This window comes from Pyrus communis, chromosome 5 (genome assembly GCF_041283825.1).
Source record: "Pyrus communis isolate YQ-2024b chromosome 5, ASM4128382v1, whole genome shotgun sequence".
NCBI lineage: Eukaryota > Viridiplantae > Streptophyta > Magnoliopsida > Rosales > Rosaceae > Pyrus > Pyrus communis.
Window position 1 is genome coordinate 5763512 of NC_142569.1, and position 15825 is coordinate 5779336.

General features: G+C 38.8%; 2 pseudogenes across 1 annotated transcript; both read right to left on the reverse strand.

Annotated features, from left to right (window-relative positions):
• Positions 1-3441: 3441 nt before the first annotated feature.
• On the reverse strand, positions 3442-4691 carry LOC148696616 (berberine bridge enzyme-like 8 pseudogene; annotated as a pseudogene).
• Positions 4692-9900: 5209 nt separating this feature from the next.
• LOC148696617 (berberine bridge enzyme-like 8 pseudogene) lies at positions 9901-11767 on the reverse strand (annotated as a pseudogene). The gene is made up of 2 exons (XR_015962049.1): positions 11338-11767; positions 9901-10640 (listed from the first exon to the last, which is right to left on the reverse strand). The product of XR_015962049.1 is annotated as a berberine bridge enzyme-like 8 pseudogene (transcript).
• Between the last annotated feature and the right edge of the window lie 4058 nt (positions 11768-15825).

Genomic DNA, 15825 nt, shown 5'->3' on the forward strand with positions numbered 1-15825 from the left:
ATGACATGGTCTTCACCGCCACTCTTAGAATCATAAAGAAATATTGCCTTCAATGCGAATATCCATATAATATAAACCTAAATTTGAGGTTCAAACACTTTTATACGATATTTTAATTAGGTGCTAATCACAGTTGGAATTGTACTTCATTGTACTTCATGTTCTATGGTTTAAATCACAACTGTTGGAACAATAATGGTAAAATAAATAAATAAATAAATAAATATAAAATAAATTACATAAAATTATCTCAACTATAATCAAACTACAATTTTATAAATTATATTTTAAACATTGCAATGTCATACATTAACTTATAAATTTATAGCAATGTCAAACTTCTGTTAAATTTTACGTGAATTGACTGTTACTTGAAAAAAAGGCAGCCATGGCCGAACCTCAGCACACCACCTAGCTTTGTTTCTCACTCGCAGAAAAACAGAGCCATGGCTAACCATCCAACAAGATCACCACCTGGAACTCCACCTCCGTTGACCCGTGCACCTGGCTCTAGGCGAGCCGTTTTTTCGGTTCGATTTCAGATCTGATCTGCCGAATCTGCAACACCAACTGGAGTTTGCAGACCTGAGCATGCAGAAGGTACAACAAACGACCCAACCCGGCCCGAATCAGAGGAATTTCCCGCAACACCAACTGGACTTTGCGGAGGTTCCCTCCTCGCCATCAACGACGTTTTCGAAACACCAACAAATGCGCTGTAGAGAATCTTTGTCCTGTTATGTGACGGCGTTTTCTTCAGCAACTCACTCTGCGGCGGCGCGTCTTTGGGCGCGTCCAGAAAGAACCTCTCGATTCTCGAAGATCTTCGACCTCGCTTCCCACAACGCATTTGTCACCGGCGACTGGTACATTCCCCGCCAGAGGCTAATAGGCTTCCGAGTAGAACCGTTGGACCCATCTTGGGCCAGAGGCGGGTTTTCGAAAGGGGAAGAGAGAGTGGCGAAGACGGGAATGGTAGTGAGTGAATTGGGAGTTGCAGGAGTGGAAGAGAATAAATGAGTGAGTGAGTGAGGAAGAGAGTTTCCCCGAGGACCAGGAAGAGACAATGGCGGTGGGTTTTGTTGTTGGGGCCGCGGGGGAGAATTGCAGAGGAAAAGTGGTGGGGGAGGGTTTCTGGAACGGAAAGAGGGAAAAAGGGAGGGCTACGGATGGAGTGGGAAAAAGTGGGTGGTGGGGTGGGTCTCACAATTTCTTTCATAATTTTCTATATTTATTAATATTTAATCAATTTTTCAATTTAGTTGGCTGAGTATGCGAGTCCCGCACTTGTCATCTCATCATTTAATAATCAAAATTAACAGAAAATTTAATGGAAGTATGACATAACAATGAATTTGTAAGATAAAGTATGATATTGCAATATTTAAAACATCAAGTATGAGATTGTGGTTCGACTATACTTGAAATAGTTTTGTATAATTTACCTATAAATATATAAAAATAAAAGCAACACATGTGAATGGCGAGGTCACCACTGACAAAATCTGATAAAAAATGAGGTTCACATGAGATAATTGATGAGAGAAACTTTCGTAAAACATGTTTATTACCGTTACGACGTTTTAAACCACTAATACAAATTATTTTCAAAAAAATATGCATATACATTGTATTAGTGGCTTAGCACGTGAACGGTGAACCCGTTCACCTAAGAGTTAGAGTTAAATGTTCAGGGCCACAAGCTTGAAATTATTAGAGGAGTTGGGAGTTAAATAATTGAGGTTCAATCTATGGCAAGGGTTGAGTGAGATGGAGGAGGAACAAGTGAGTAAGTGGCCACAGTTCCAGCATCGCTGACAACTTTTCAATTTTTTAGCACATGGAGATTTCATAATTTTAGGAATAAAAGACCCATAGGCCATACCAACCAACTGGGATTTTTCTTTTTCACCAAAAAAAAAAAAAAAAAAAAAAAACAAATTTAGATGCGTATATATTTCCTTGTAGACTAGATATTGATATTGATCACGGTGTCACCTCAGTTGAATCAAACTCCTCTATGTATCCTATTTATCTCCAGATCAAGAGAAAGAAGAAGATAGAAATGATCCATATATTAATATGGTCTTCTAAGAGTATCTTCAAAAAAGATGTCAAATTGTCAACGTAAGCTATAACAAGAAAAAAAAAACGGCCACTAATTGTTTCCCACCGAAATGCCAAATCCTATATAGCATGACATGGAATGGGAGCAAAGGAGCTTGCTGTCAAATTTGACAGTGGCTTCAATTTTTTTTTTTACTAATTATTAAAGGGGTGTGATATCCACACACTCCATTTTACTTCTCACACACCTTTTTAATTTTCAACCGTTAGATTGGATGAATCGAAGAAGATCAACGGACATAAATTATCAAGGGGTGTGTGAGAAGTAAAATAAGATGTGTGGATAGCACACCCCTTATTAAATGTCTTGTATTAATATTTTAAAGTCATTTATCAGGGGCTCCCTCTCAACTTTCAATAAAGCCTATCATCGTCCCAAAGATATCTGCATCCTCTGTTCTCTCGTTCTCACTAACCTCTGCTTATCCATATATGCTGGGTCCCTGTAAGTCTCTTTGTAGGACCATCAAACCCAGCTGGCTTCGCCATTATTATACCTTCACCAAGTAGCAAAACCTCCATATCTCAAACCTCACTTTCTCTCTCTACTTTTTTCTCCACTTCACTTTCTCTGTGCTCTTCTCAGCTATTTCAAGGACTACCCAGATGGCTGATACGTTGGACGACCTTGCGTTTTGGCTCCCCAACCAGATTCTCAACGATGAAGACCCACCCACCACGGACTCAACTCCAACACCATGAAAAGTGGGGGGTTTGGATTACGGTTCGACGCTGATGCTCTGAAGGCTCAGAAATTAATATGATTTTTATTATGAAATATTTATATGTAAAATTTAAAGTATAAGATAGAAATTAAGAAAAAAAAAATAATGTAATAAAATAATAGTTTAATTTGACATATCAGATGTAATTCTCAAACAAAGTGATAGAAAAGAGGAGGCCTTCGCATACCTAATCCGGTGATTTTTTTTTTTTTGGGGGGGGGGGGGGGTGTGTGTGGGAAGAGGGGGCAGACGGTTTTGTTTGTCTCAACTTGGTGAATCGCATCCCCACGCAATGACATTGTGGGCCACACACACGAAAACAATTTTATTGTCTCAAACTTAATCACATGTGCCATTCATTATATGTGAAATTTTATGCGAAGGGGCACGATGTAATATCATTCAATATAAGTTGTATGTATAATTCAATCAAGATTCCAATGCGAGACATGCTACAACATGTTGATCAAAGCAAGTTAGAAAAAGCCAATTAGTCCCTACTAAATTTTCAATGACGGAATGTCTTTAAGTGAACAAGTAAATTTTTTAACAAGAAGTTAGAAAAGTGAAATCCCAGAAAGCCTACTCATTTGTCAAATTTTGGAGAGATTTTTCTTGAAACTTGTAATAATTAAGTACTAACAAATTGCAACCTTGTAAGCAATATCTTTCTTCTTTTTTATTTCTTTGGCTGATTAAAGATGTACATAACTAACCCCAAAGCAAGAGAAAAAAAACATGCACAACAAGAAGCTAAATAATGACTGTATGGAAGTGGTGGGATACTTTGTTCATTCCTAAAGAAATTACCAGGGTCGACCTTTGTCTTCACATTCACCAACCTATCAAAGTTATGCCTGAAGTACTTAATGCCGAAAACTCTCCCCTCCAAATAGCTTGCAATGCCATTAGCATTATGGTTGGTCCCAATGTCAAGATCCTTGTAGCTGTAAAAGGCTTCCCTTGGATTCTTGGAAACAAAAGGAGTCATGTACATATAGAGCTTTCTTGTCAGATCAATATAATGATCTGATGCCTCAGTCCCTTGTATGTTCCAGTTTGTTGCATACTGAACCATCCAGAGATTCCCAGCTCTATGAGGAAATGGAGTTGCCGATGCTGATATCTCACTCATTTTTCCGCCGTGGGGGTTGAAGGTCAACAATGGTGCCTCAAGCTCAATCATTTTCTGAAAAATCCACTTCAAACCAGCTTTTGGAATTGGTTTTTTGACATAGTCTGACTTCCTCTTGAAGTGTGTAAGCACTTGAGGTGTTCTTGAAAGCAAAGCTTCAGTTGCTGTCCCGGTTGGGAAGCTCGTCCAGAAAAGCACAGATTGAGCCCAGCTCATTTCATTGCAATCAGATTGCTTCATACCCAATTCAGGGAAGCTCTTGTTCATGATTGAGAGAAGCCTCTCAGAGTCTCCGAGAAACATGGCAATAAATGAAGCTCTAAGAGTCTTATTGTTTTCTCCACTACTATTTGAAGTAGTACCATTTACAATATCCATGATAAGCCTGATGAACAAGTCATTGTCAAGCTTATCCGCGATATATTGCCAACGATAGACGATGTCCGTTGCATTTTGTTCCAGGGTTCTCGGAACCTTGAAAACAGTAACTGTTTCTGGAATGCGTACAAGATTAATTTTGTACGCGATCACAACTCCAAAGCTGGCTCCTCCGCCTCCGGTAATGGCCCAAAAAAGGTCTTCTCCCATTGATTTTCGGTCGAGAAGTTTACCGTGCACATTTACAAGTTGTGCATCAACTATGTTGTCAACTGACAAGCCGTACTTTCTCATCATATTACCGTATCCACCGCCACTGAAGTGGCTGTTAACGTAGAAAGATCAAGAACTATAGCTAGGGTTTCAAGAACTAGAGAGAGAGATTGAAAACAAGAGAAGGTTGAAGAGAGAGAAAGAGATTTCACATATACTGTTTTCTTATTATCCAAGCTATTACATTGGTGTATATATATACTGAAAATAACAACTCTAACTAACTAACTAAAGAGTACAATCTTATAACACTTGGCATGATCCTAACCATTCTTTATATCCTTACATTCCCCCGCAAACTCATGGTGAGGAAGACCAAGCATGAGGTTGAAGCAATGGGATCGAAATAGAGGAGTACTGAGACCCTTGGTAAGGATGTCAGCAAACTGTTCGCGGGAGGACACAAACTGAACAAGAAGCTGGTTCTGAGCAACCCGTTCTCGCACAAAGTGCATGTCAATCTCGATATGCTTTGTCCGTTGATGTTGAACAGGGTTGAACGATAGGGCAATAGCAGAGAGATTATCACAGAAAAGGACAGGAGTAGTAGTAGGGCTAATGTGCATAAACTTCAACAATTGCTGAATCCAGTCAAGTTCAGCAGATGTGGTCGACATAGCTCGATACTCAGCCTCGGTAGAGGAGCGAGAGACTGTAGTTTGTTTCTTAGACGACCACGAGATGGGATTGCTGCCCAGAAACACAACCATGCCAGTAGTGGAACGTCGATCATTTGGGTCTCCTGCCCAATCTGCATCACTGAACGCCTTCAAGGATAACTCACCCCGAGTATAAGAAATACCAACAGATAATGTACCCTTGAGATACCTCAAGATACGTTTAACAGCTGTGAAGTGAGACACCATGGGAGACTGCATAAATTGACAGACCTGATGAACGGAGAAGGCAATATCGGGGCGAGTAAAGGTAAGATATTGCAAGGCACCAACGATGCTCCGATATGCAGTAGGATGGTTATAAGGGGTACCATCATCTTTAAGAAGTCTGTTGTAGGGCAAGCAAGGGGTATCACAAGCCTTACAGTCAACCATCTCAACTTTCTCCAAGAGATCCTGTATATACTTTGTCTGGGACAAAAATAAACCTTGAGAGGTTTTAGTGATCTGAATCCCTAAAAAATAATGAAGCTCGCCCAAGTCTTTGATATCAAACTCAGTGGTCAAGGATTGAATAACCTGGTTAATAACGATAGAGGAACTCCCAGAGATAATGATGTCATCGACATATAGTAAAAGAATAACAACATCACGTCCAACAGGCTTGACAAATAGGGAAGAGTCAGAATATGTAGACTGGAATCCGAGAGAGGGAAGAAAACTTGTGAAACGTTCATTCCAAGCGCGAGGAGCCTGTTTCAAACCATACAGTGACTTATGCAGTTTACACACTAAATCAGGTCGAGAAGGATCTTCAAAACCTGGTGGTTGAGCCATATAGACTTCTTCATTCAATACCCCATGCAGAAATGCATTCTTGACATCCAACTGTCGAAGAGACCAATTAAAATGAGCTGCCAATGCGAGGACTAAGCGCACAGTAGTAGGCTTAACCACTGGACTAAAGGTCTCCCCATAATTCAAACCAGGCTCCTGACTAAACCCCTTAGCAACCAGACGAGCCTTATGTCGAGCAATTGAGCCATCGGAATTCTTCTTAAGTTTGAACACCCATTTATACCCAACTAGGTTCTTATGGGGGGGTAGAGGAACTAAGCTCCAAGTCTGTTGAGACGCTAATGCAACAAGCTCTTCTCGTATAGCACTCAACCAAACTGGAACTTTTAAAGCAGATTTATGAGTGGCAGGTTCCACTTGAGTGAGATCAAGAAGACTAGAATCAGGAACCGTGTTGAGAAACACCTTCTTCTTGATTATACCATTTTTACTCCGAGTTTGCATAGGATGCAAGTTAAGTGGGGCAATAGGCAAGACCACTTGAAGAAGTTCAGTTCTAAAATCAGGATCCACAGGGAGTGTAAGGGAGGAGCCTGTAGGGACAATAATGGACTGAGGTGAATCAGGATCAGATGAGGGCAGTGGTATAGGACCAGGAAGAGATGGTAGAGATCCAGTAGACAGTGGGAGGGATGGCGAGGAAGTAAGAACACTAGTTGATGTCGAGGAAGACTGAGGTGGGGATGGTGGAGTGGGAACCTGATGCTGAACGAGTAAATTATTCAAGGTAGGAACAGGAGATGGAGGGGAGGGTGGAGACACATGGGACTGGACACCCTTGGGTGTAGAAGACATGGTCAAAAAAGGATAAGGAAATCGGGACTCATAAAAAACAACATGTCGCGATATGTACACTCTACCCTTTAATACATCAAAGCAAATGAAACCTTTGTACTTGGATGCATAACCAAGAAATACACATTCAGTGGTTTTAGGTTGTAACTTAGTGTGATTATAAGGTCGCAACAATGGAAAACAAGAACACCCAAACACTCGAAGATGTGTTAAGAGGGGAGGGACTCCAAATAATCGTTCAAAAGGTGAATAGTTTTTCAAGGTTGGGGTAGGCATACGATTGATAAGATATACAGCTGCTTGACAGGCAAAAGACCAGAAAGTAGAGGGTAATGTTGCAGACTGTAATAAGGTGATAGTGGTTTCTACAATGTGTCTATGTTTCCTCTCAGCCAATCCATTTTGTTCTGGGGTATGGGGACAAGATATATGATGTAAAATGCCTGTGCTATTAAGAAAACGTCGAAGTTTACCACTGGTATACTCTCCACCACCATCAGATTGTAAAGTTTTGATACACACAGAAAATTGAGTTTGCACAAATGAATGAAAGGCAACAAAGATTTCAAAGAAATCAGATTTATTGACAAGAGGAAACAACCAACAGTATCGAGTGCACTCATCAATGAGAGTCACATAATATCGATAACCATCACTGGAAGAACATGGAGAAGGACCCCAAAGGTCACTATGCACAACCTCAAAAGGAATTACAGATGTATGAGTACTAGACTGAAACGGGAGTTTCATCGATTTTCCCTTTAAACAGCCATGACATAGCAAAGGGATATCATCCTTATTACACGAAATGGAGGACTTATGTAACATAAGATCGACAATGTTATTAGAAGGATGTCCTAACCTACTATGCCAGAGATTAGAACCAACACGCTGGCCAAGGAATGCAGAAGCTTGAGAAATGCTGGGAGGACGAAGGGAGGGATGAGTGGCTAGTGAGGAAAGAGGGTAAAGTCCATTACTGCATTGCCCTTTGTATAATATCCTCCCTGTGGCTTTGGCCTGTATCCAGAAAGAATAAGCATCAAAGATTAACCAACAATTGTTATCGAGACAGATCCTGTGAACTGATAACAAGTTGTTGGAAAGTCTAGGAACATAGAGAACTGAATTAAGTTTAAGAGGTTGCACAGGTGTCGAATAACAGAACTACCAATATGAGTGATTTGCAAACCTTCACCATTAGCTGTTTGCACTGTTTCATTGGTAGGATAAGGAGATGCCAAAGTCAGGTTGCTAAGATCAGCCGTCATATGATTTGTAGCGCCCGAGTCAGTGATCCAGACTGGTGGTTGTGAACCTGGAGGTGCTTGAGAGCTAGATGTATGCAGCGCTTGCATATGAGATGGAGTAGGGAATGCTGGTGCAGAAGGATCATATGCACGAACATGTGATTGAGAATGATGAGGACCACCATAGTTAGGCCCTTTGTCATTGAAAAAACAATACCAAGTGGAATGATTAGATTTACCACAAATATGACAGCCCTGACGATCCATTTGTTTTGAAGTACAAAATGGAGCAGTGTGACCAAAGGTATTGCACAACTGACAAGAAACTTGTGGATGAGGACCAAGCACTCCAGAGGAACCATGAGTCGGATTAGAAACATTATTGAAAAACTGTGGGCGCGAATTAGGATTAGGATACCGATAGCTGTGATTAAACTTCCCTTTACCCTTCCTGTTGTTATTAGCGGACCTATACCCGCCTGGAGGACCAGAATAACCACCATGAGGACCAAGATTATGTGAAGAAAACCCAAGATTAGGGCTTGCAGACGGAGACAGGCCTGTAGAAGGTTTAGGGCTAGAATGATCAGCAACCATGGCAGTCATGAATTAAGAGTTCACAGTACTATCCACAATCAGTTCTTCAGCAAGCAGTTGCACACGAAATTCTTGGAGAGAGATGACATGCTCACGTCCCCTTATCACACTTCGAAAAATATTGTACTCAGAAGGTAGCCCATTAAGAGCGAGAATAACAATATCCTCATCATCAAAGGTTACTCCAGCAGCAGACAAATAATCCCGAGCCTCCTTAATACGTTGCATGTATTGAGACACCGAGTCAGAACCCTTGCGAATAGTCTGAAGATTAGACTTAAGCTGAAAAATACTAGTCCGCGAAACCGCTGAAAACTGTTCTTTCAACCGATTCCACAAAACACAGGCACTAGTGCTACCAATCGCACAAGAAATTGCAACTGGTGATAAAGTAGCAGTGATCAGCTGCATGAGAGCACGATCATGCATTTTCCAAACAATGTAGGCTTCATTCTCAGATCGAGGAGAAGAAGGTGCAGAGCTTTCAGACGCATCAGAACAAGTCACATATCGAGGTGGACAGACATGCGATCCATCAACAAACCCCATGATATCGTGACCCTCAAGCAACAATTGCATTTGAAAATGCCAATTCAAGTAATTAGACTCGTCAAGCTTAACATTCACAGACGTAGAGATTGTAGAAATAAGACTAGTAATCGGAGATTGGAGAATTTGTAACTGCGACGCAGTCACCATGTTTGCAGAAGAAAGATGAACAACAAGATAGAGGAAATAGCACAAACACCTTGCGTGCACAGTCGTAGAAACACAGAAAGGAGAAGATGAAGAAATCCAGAAACCCTCGAAATTACAGAAAAAGAAAATACCAGAAGTCTGCCAAGAAGACAGCAAGATTCACAGAGAGAGAAGATGAGCGGAAGCAGCCAGAAGATCGGAGGAATCAGCGTGAGCAGCAAGGGCGAATGATACCATGTTAACGTAGAAAGATCAAGAACTATAGCTAGGGTTTCAAGAACTAGAGAGAGAGATTGAAAACAAGAGAAGGTTGAAGAGAGAGAAAGAGATTTCACATATACTGTTTTCTTATTATCCAAGCTATTACATTGGTGTATATATATACTGAAAATAACAACTCTAACTAACTAACTAAAGAGTACAATCTTATAACACTTGGCATGATCCTAACCATTCTTTATATCCTTACAGTGGCCTCCAACACCAACTGTAGGGCAAACACCAGCGGGAAAGCCATGGATTTTGCTTTTCTCAGCAATTCTATAGTAAAGTTCACCAAGAGTAGCCCCAGCCTGGACCTATGCAGTCTCGGATTTGATGTCTACGTGGATGGATCGAAGATTAAACATGTCGAGGATGAAGAATGGAAATTCAGCCACGTATGATAAACCCTCGAAATCATGGCCTCCACTTCTAATCTTCATTTGGAAGTTATGGATTTGGGCACAAACAACGGATATTTGCACGTGGGACTCATGCAATGCAGTGAGGATGAGGAAGGGTTTTCGGGTTGTAGATGTGTTGAATCGGAGGTTTCGGATGTAAGATTCCAAAATGGATGAGTAGGAAGCATTGTTGGAAGTGTGAATTGCTGGGGCAATCGGGTGAGAGGGTTGGGAATGGTTTAGAAGGCAATCAACAAAGGTCTCATGATCAGCTGAAGCTGAAACTGAAACTGCCCATGAAATAGATAGTAGCACAAGAACTGAAAGCTGTAAGATATGGGGAAGCCTTGGAATTGCCATTTGTAGCATATATTTTGATTGGAAATTGTTCTTGGTTTGTATGCATATATGATCTATCTCTAAATGTGGGTTTTACAAAGGATATGGGTTTGAGCGAGACAATTTCCAAATTAAGAATACATCAGGCAGGAATTATGCACAAGTCACCTCCCCCTTTTGACCTGTAGAAAATTCAAAGCAAAAAATAAATATTTATTTATTTCTATGATAATATTGGTACATCTACATCTATGGCGGTATAACGTGCAACTACATCCACATATATGCAAAATATTATATGTTTGGACATGCTTTTGTTATTTTGGAGGAAATAAGTGGCATGTGGAAGGGTTAGATTTCATGGTAAGGAACTAGCTAGGGTTGTGCAGATTTGCTCGCTTTCCTTTGGCATATTTTGATGGAAACTCCAAGTTTAAGTGTCTTTATTTTCTTGTTGCTTTTCCTCTGTCTTGGATGAATGTCCATCTTGGTTTTTCCTACCGGTCCATGCCTAAAGTTATAAAGACCACACCGGACCTGTTTTAAAATGCAACGAGGCAGGCTGGGGTGGGTATATGAATTCTGAGATTTGGAACTGGACTTAACTCGGCCTGTTTTCCACTGGTCCAATTATCACTGTAAGTCAGTACAAGGCAGGAATCGCAGCCTTCTCCCAGTTCTCAGAGAGGAGAATACATGTTTCATAAATTGCCAACAGAAGATTCAAACCCAATTTGCATGAAACGTTCCACTAATCAACCAAACATAATCTTAATAATACCCAACAGAAAATTCAAATTCAATTCAACAAAAGATTTGAAATTGAACAGAACAGAGGTCAAGATTCAAGAAACCAACAAAATCCCTAAAACATAATACCTTGAAACTGAAAGGGTCCATCAGCAGAACTCGTCTTCCCTGCAAATATGGGTCTGAGTCAGATGGAGGACATGATTGATTCATCGTTTCGAGTTGTTCGACTCCATCGTTCGTCCCCTAGAGTTCGACAGAGAGAGAGAGAGAGAGAGAGAGAGAGACTGACTTCGTTGTTTGTCCCTTCGAGTTTGACAGAGAGACTGAGAATCGAGAGGGATGACAGTCAGCCTGGACTTTGGGAGAGAGGGATCGAGATACGAGAGGGAGGATTGAGGAGAGAAGATTCAGTATGAGTCTGGGAGAGTCTTCAAGATAGTGAACTGAGTGAGGTCTGCTTTAAAGCTCAAAGCCCGTGAAACACGTTGCTTAAAACTCAAAGCCCGCGTCATGCAAAATCAAATAAAATCATGCTTATTTGCTAAATAACCATTCTCTAAACAATATATAATGTTAATTATTTGTAAATAATTCAATCCCAATATTCCATCAAATTAAAAAATTAAGTCCTCCGATTGATCGGTAAACATTGTCCACGCTCAATTTCGAAAACAATTTAGAGACTACTCTCTGCTAATCAGTATTTTATTTTATTTTTCTGTGTATATTTTCGAAAGTAATCTGATTTGGTGTTGTATCTGCCCTATTTTAATTTTCAACAGTCAACCCCTGTTCATGCACGATGGAGAGGAGTACGTGGAGGTACATATCCTCAATGTTTAGGGCCACAAGCTTAAAATTATTAAAGTAGTTGGGAGTCAAATAATTAAGGTTCAATCTATGGAAAGGGTTTGGGGCCATAAGCATAAAATTATTAACGCAGTTGGGACAATGGTGTAGTCAGTAATTATTTTGTAGGAGGGCTAATTTAAAATTATTACTATGAAATCAATTTTTCAATCTTTTGTTGCCTACATAAAATTATATAATAGTAAACCTGAAAGTAACAATTGAAGCAAGGAATTCATACTGTGTTTTCTAAGCTTCTAACATCAAAACTTTCAAGTGAATAAAATAAGAAACCATTTGTCGTATGAAAGTTTTAACTTATTACCTTTAAATTGTAATATTGGTTAAAGTGATGAATTTATTTAACATTCTCTTTTTTTTCCTCAAAAACAGCCTTAATATTCAAAATTTTAATTCCCTACGTGGAATATTACAATTAAAATTATAAAATAGCTAAGTGATTAATATTTGGGAAATTTTATGTAGACCTAATGAAAAGATGGGTGTAGAATGATATTATCAACTAGCAAATGAGTGGGTCGAAGTGGTCCTGAGAGCCCCAGTTGGTGGTCGGGTGGGTTGCCGGAAATCGAAAAGAGGGATTAATGGAGGGTGGAGAAGAAGGTAAAATGATAATGGAGGAGGGTTGTGGCCTTCAACGAAATCGGGAGATCGTGTTGCCTGAGCTAAGTTGGGTTCATCAGAAAAATATAGGGCTTCTGATGTTGATCTCTCTCTCTCTCTCTCTCTCTCTCTCTCTCAAATTTTGGTCTCTATTCAATTCCTTCTTCATCCAATTTCAAATGACTACCAGCTTTGTCATCCTTGAAAGCATATATAGCTTTTTAACTTGTCCACGTTTGGGACTGCATCCTTATTCCACGAATTGCAGGATCACACCGGTCTTTTGAGCTGCAATTTGCAAGTTTTTTATTTATTTTTTAATTGGTCCATTAAGTTTTAAGGAAACTACAAAAAATGTGCAGAGGTCTCGGGTTCGAAATCCACTGCTGGTGTGGAAGCCAGACTTGTGGTCAGAAGGGGCTGAAATGCCTCTATAAATCTTCCTAGGCTCCGAAAGCAATTAATAACCGTGGTTTGCCACTCATTATCCATTTTTTAAAATTTTTTTTTTTTTTTTTTAAGAAAATAGTAGTCGGACCAAAATCTAGTCCCATAGAGACAAGCACGAAGAACATTGATGAGATAAAGAGTAGGTCGGCGACGACAATTTTTGTAATGACAATCGGAATCATGTCCGATTACTGCCATTGTAGGTGGTTGGGAGGGTTTATGCGTTTGTGTTCTTTTTTATTTTTTTATTTATTTTTAAGCTTGTCAATTTTGTATTTGAGGGTAAAAAGGTAAGTTTGCCCGACAAAATTTTCAAGTTGGGTGTAAAAAGATAATTATTGGGTGTAAATAAAAATTTCCTTAATATTTTTAAGCTTAAAGAACCAAAACTCTCCCCATACCATAGCTCAAAGGAGCCTTGTACTTGGCTCTGTTATTGAGTTGGGAGTCAAATAATTGAGGCTCAATCTATGGAAAGGGTTAAAAAAAAAAAAAAAAAAAAGAGGAGGAGGGAGCCAAAGGTCACTTAGGCAATCTCTAATAGAGCAGATTAAAGTTTTAAAAGTAAAAAAATGGTCTGATTTATTGAAAAACTCATCACTAACTGATAACTATGTTATAATTCTATGAAATCCACTAGGTCATTATTTAGCCAAAAAAGTATCAGTGTTGCAATAATTTATTCAAATACAACAGTTAGATTTGAAAACATATAACGATATTTTAATTAAATTAACTAATAAATTTAAAGTACAAGCTTAAAACAAATAAATTATTAAACGGATATGTTTAACCCCTTTGGTTAGATGAAGATGATATATGAATATGACTTGATTTTAAAATAATTTTTTATAGAACTATAATTTTGGACAGAATTATGTTTTATTTTTCGGTTTTCAAAAAAAAAAAAAAAAAGTTTTATTTTTCAGTTGTAAATGGCTTTTAAGGCCTGCGAATAGCCTCCCTCCGACTTACAGTGATAGGCAAACTGGGTTGCGGATATATTTCCTTGTTGATATATGATCACGGTATCCCTTCAGTTGAAGCAAACTCCTTTATATATGCTATTTATCTCCACATCAAGAGAGAGAAGAAAATAGAAATGATGAGCTGCCCATATACAAGAAGAATTTTCAAAAGATGTGACTTTTTTTATTTTTTATTTAATGGCCAAAATTAAATAAAGGTATACACTGTTTAATTGTGTATGTTCATCGTACATTGGATGGTTAAAAATTATAATTTTTGACTTAAAATTAAATATAAACATTACCTAATAAAAATTAACCGTATAATGTACGATGAACGGACACAATTAATTGAACTTCCGAATTCCTACAAAGAGAATCCAAAGAGGATCCTCTTCCCTTATTTTTGTCACTTAATTTTTTTTTATATTTATATTCAATTCAACAGCCATATTAAACAAGGATGTAAAATGAGAAAATGGATAAGATCACCTCCTTTTTCTTCTTTTTGTTTAAATACTTCCCTATTTGAACATTGCAACGTATTGCCAATGTAACGCCCGCCATCTAGTATCTTGGATGGCATTAATTTTTAATAGCAAATAAAAATTACGAATATGAATAATATATATGACAAATCATCCTTCAATGGTTGTAACTCTAGTTGGCATTTTGTAAGGTTGCAGAAAGCTGCATATGATCATTTTAGTTTAGTGGTACTTATTTCTAGATTATTGGAAGTATTTATAATCTAATTACAACTGTTGTTGTGTCAAAGTTTTATAATTTAATTACAATTTACTTATCTACATTACTAATCACTATTAATATTGCCTTCAACTTTACAACATGTTGATCAAAGCAAGTTAGAAAAAAGCCAATTAGACCCCACTAAATTTGTATGACGGAATGTCTTTAAATGAACATGTAAATTTTTTAACAAGAAGATAGAAAAGTGAAACCCCGAAAAACCTAGTAATTTTTCAATTTTTGGAGTGATTTTTATTGAAACTTGTAATAATTAAGTACTAACAAATTGGAATATTGGAAGCAATATCTTTCTTCTTCTTTATGTGACAGCCCGTTCCGGAATTTTTAAAACGTACGCATGAAAGGACGATTTTGCCCCTAGTGTGATTTTTACGTTGTATGGTTGTTTTGAGCTTGGTGTGGCTGGTTGTGGACCACACACATTCCCCCACACATTTCCTTCACCCTTTCCCTGCCCTGCATCCTGTCCCGTGCCATTTCCCTTCCCATTTTCCCCTCCATTTGTACTGTCATACCCCAAAACCCCTGTAATCTTCACAGATCGAAGAAACAAAGTACATATCCATGCTCGTGAGGTCCGTAGAAGTTCAACCATACCCATTTCAGGTAAGGATACCTTCATTTTCACGTCGAACTCGGGATACCCGATTTTTGTCACTGTTCATGCACACGTAAATTCTTATGTTTTTGGGAATTTCAAGCTTGTAGGAAGCTTGGTGAGGTCCTTAGGAGGCTCAGGGTGGTTCGTTTGAAGGTTTTGGACGTCGGGATCGTAAGTTTCGAAGTTGGCCGGAGTTGGTGGTGTTTTCCTGGCAAGATTTCGTGGATTTTAGCACTTGAAAGTGGTATGAACTTGTTCCTCTCGTTGTAAGCTTCAATTTGGTACCAATTTTGTGAAATTTGGTTGAAAAACGAAGAAGATAGGAGGATTTAAAGTTTTCCCGATTTTCTG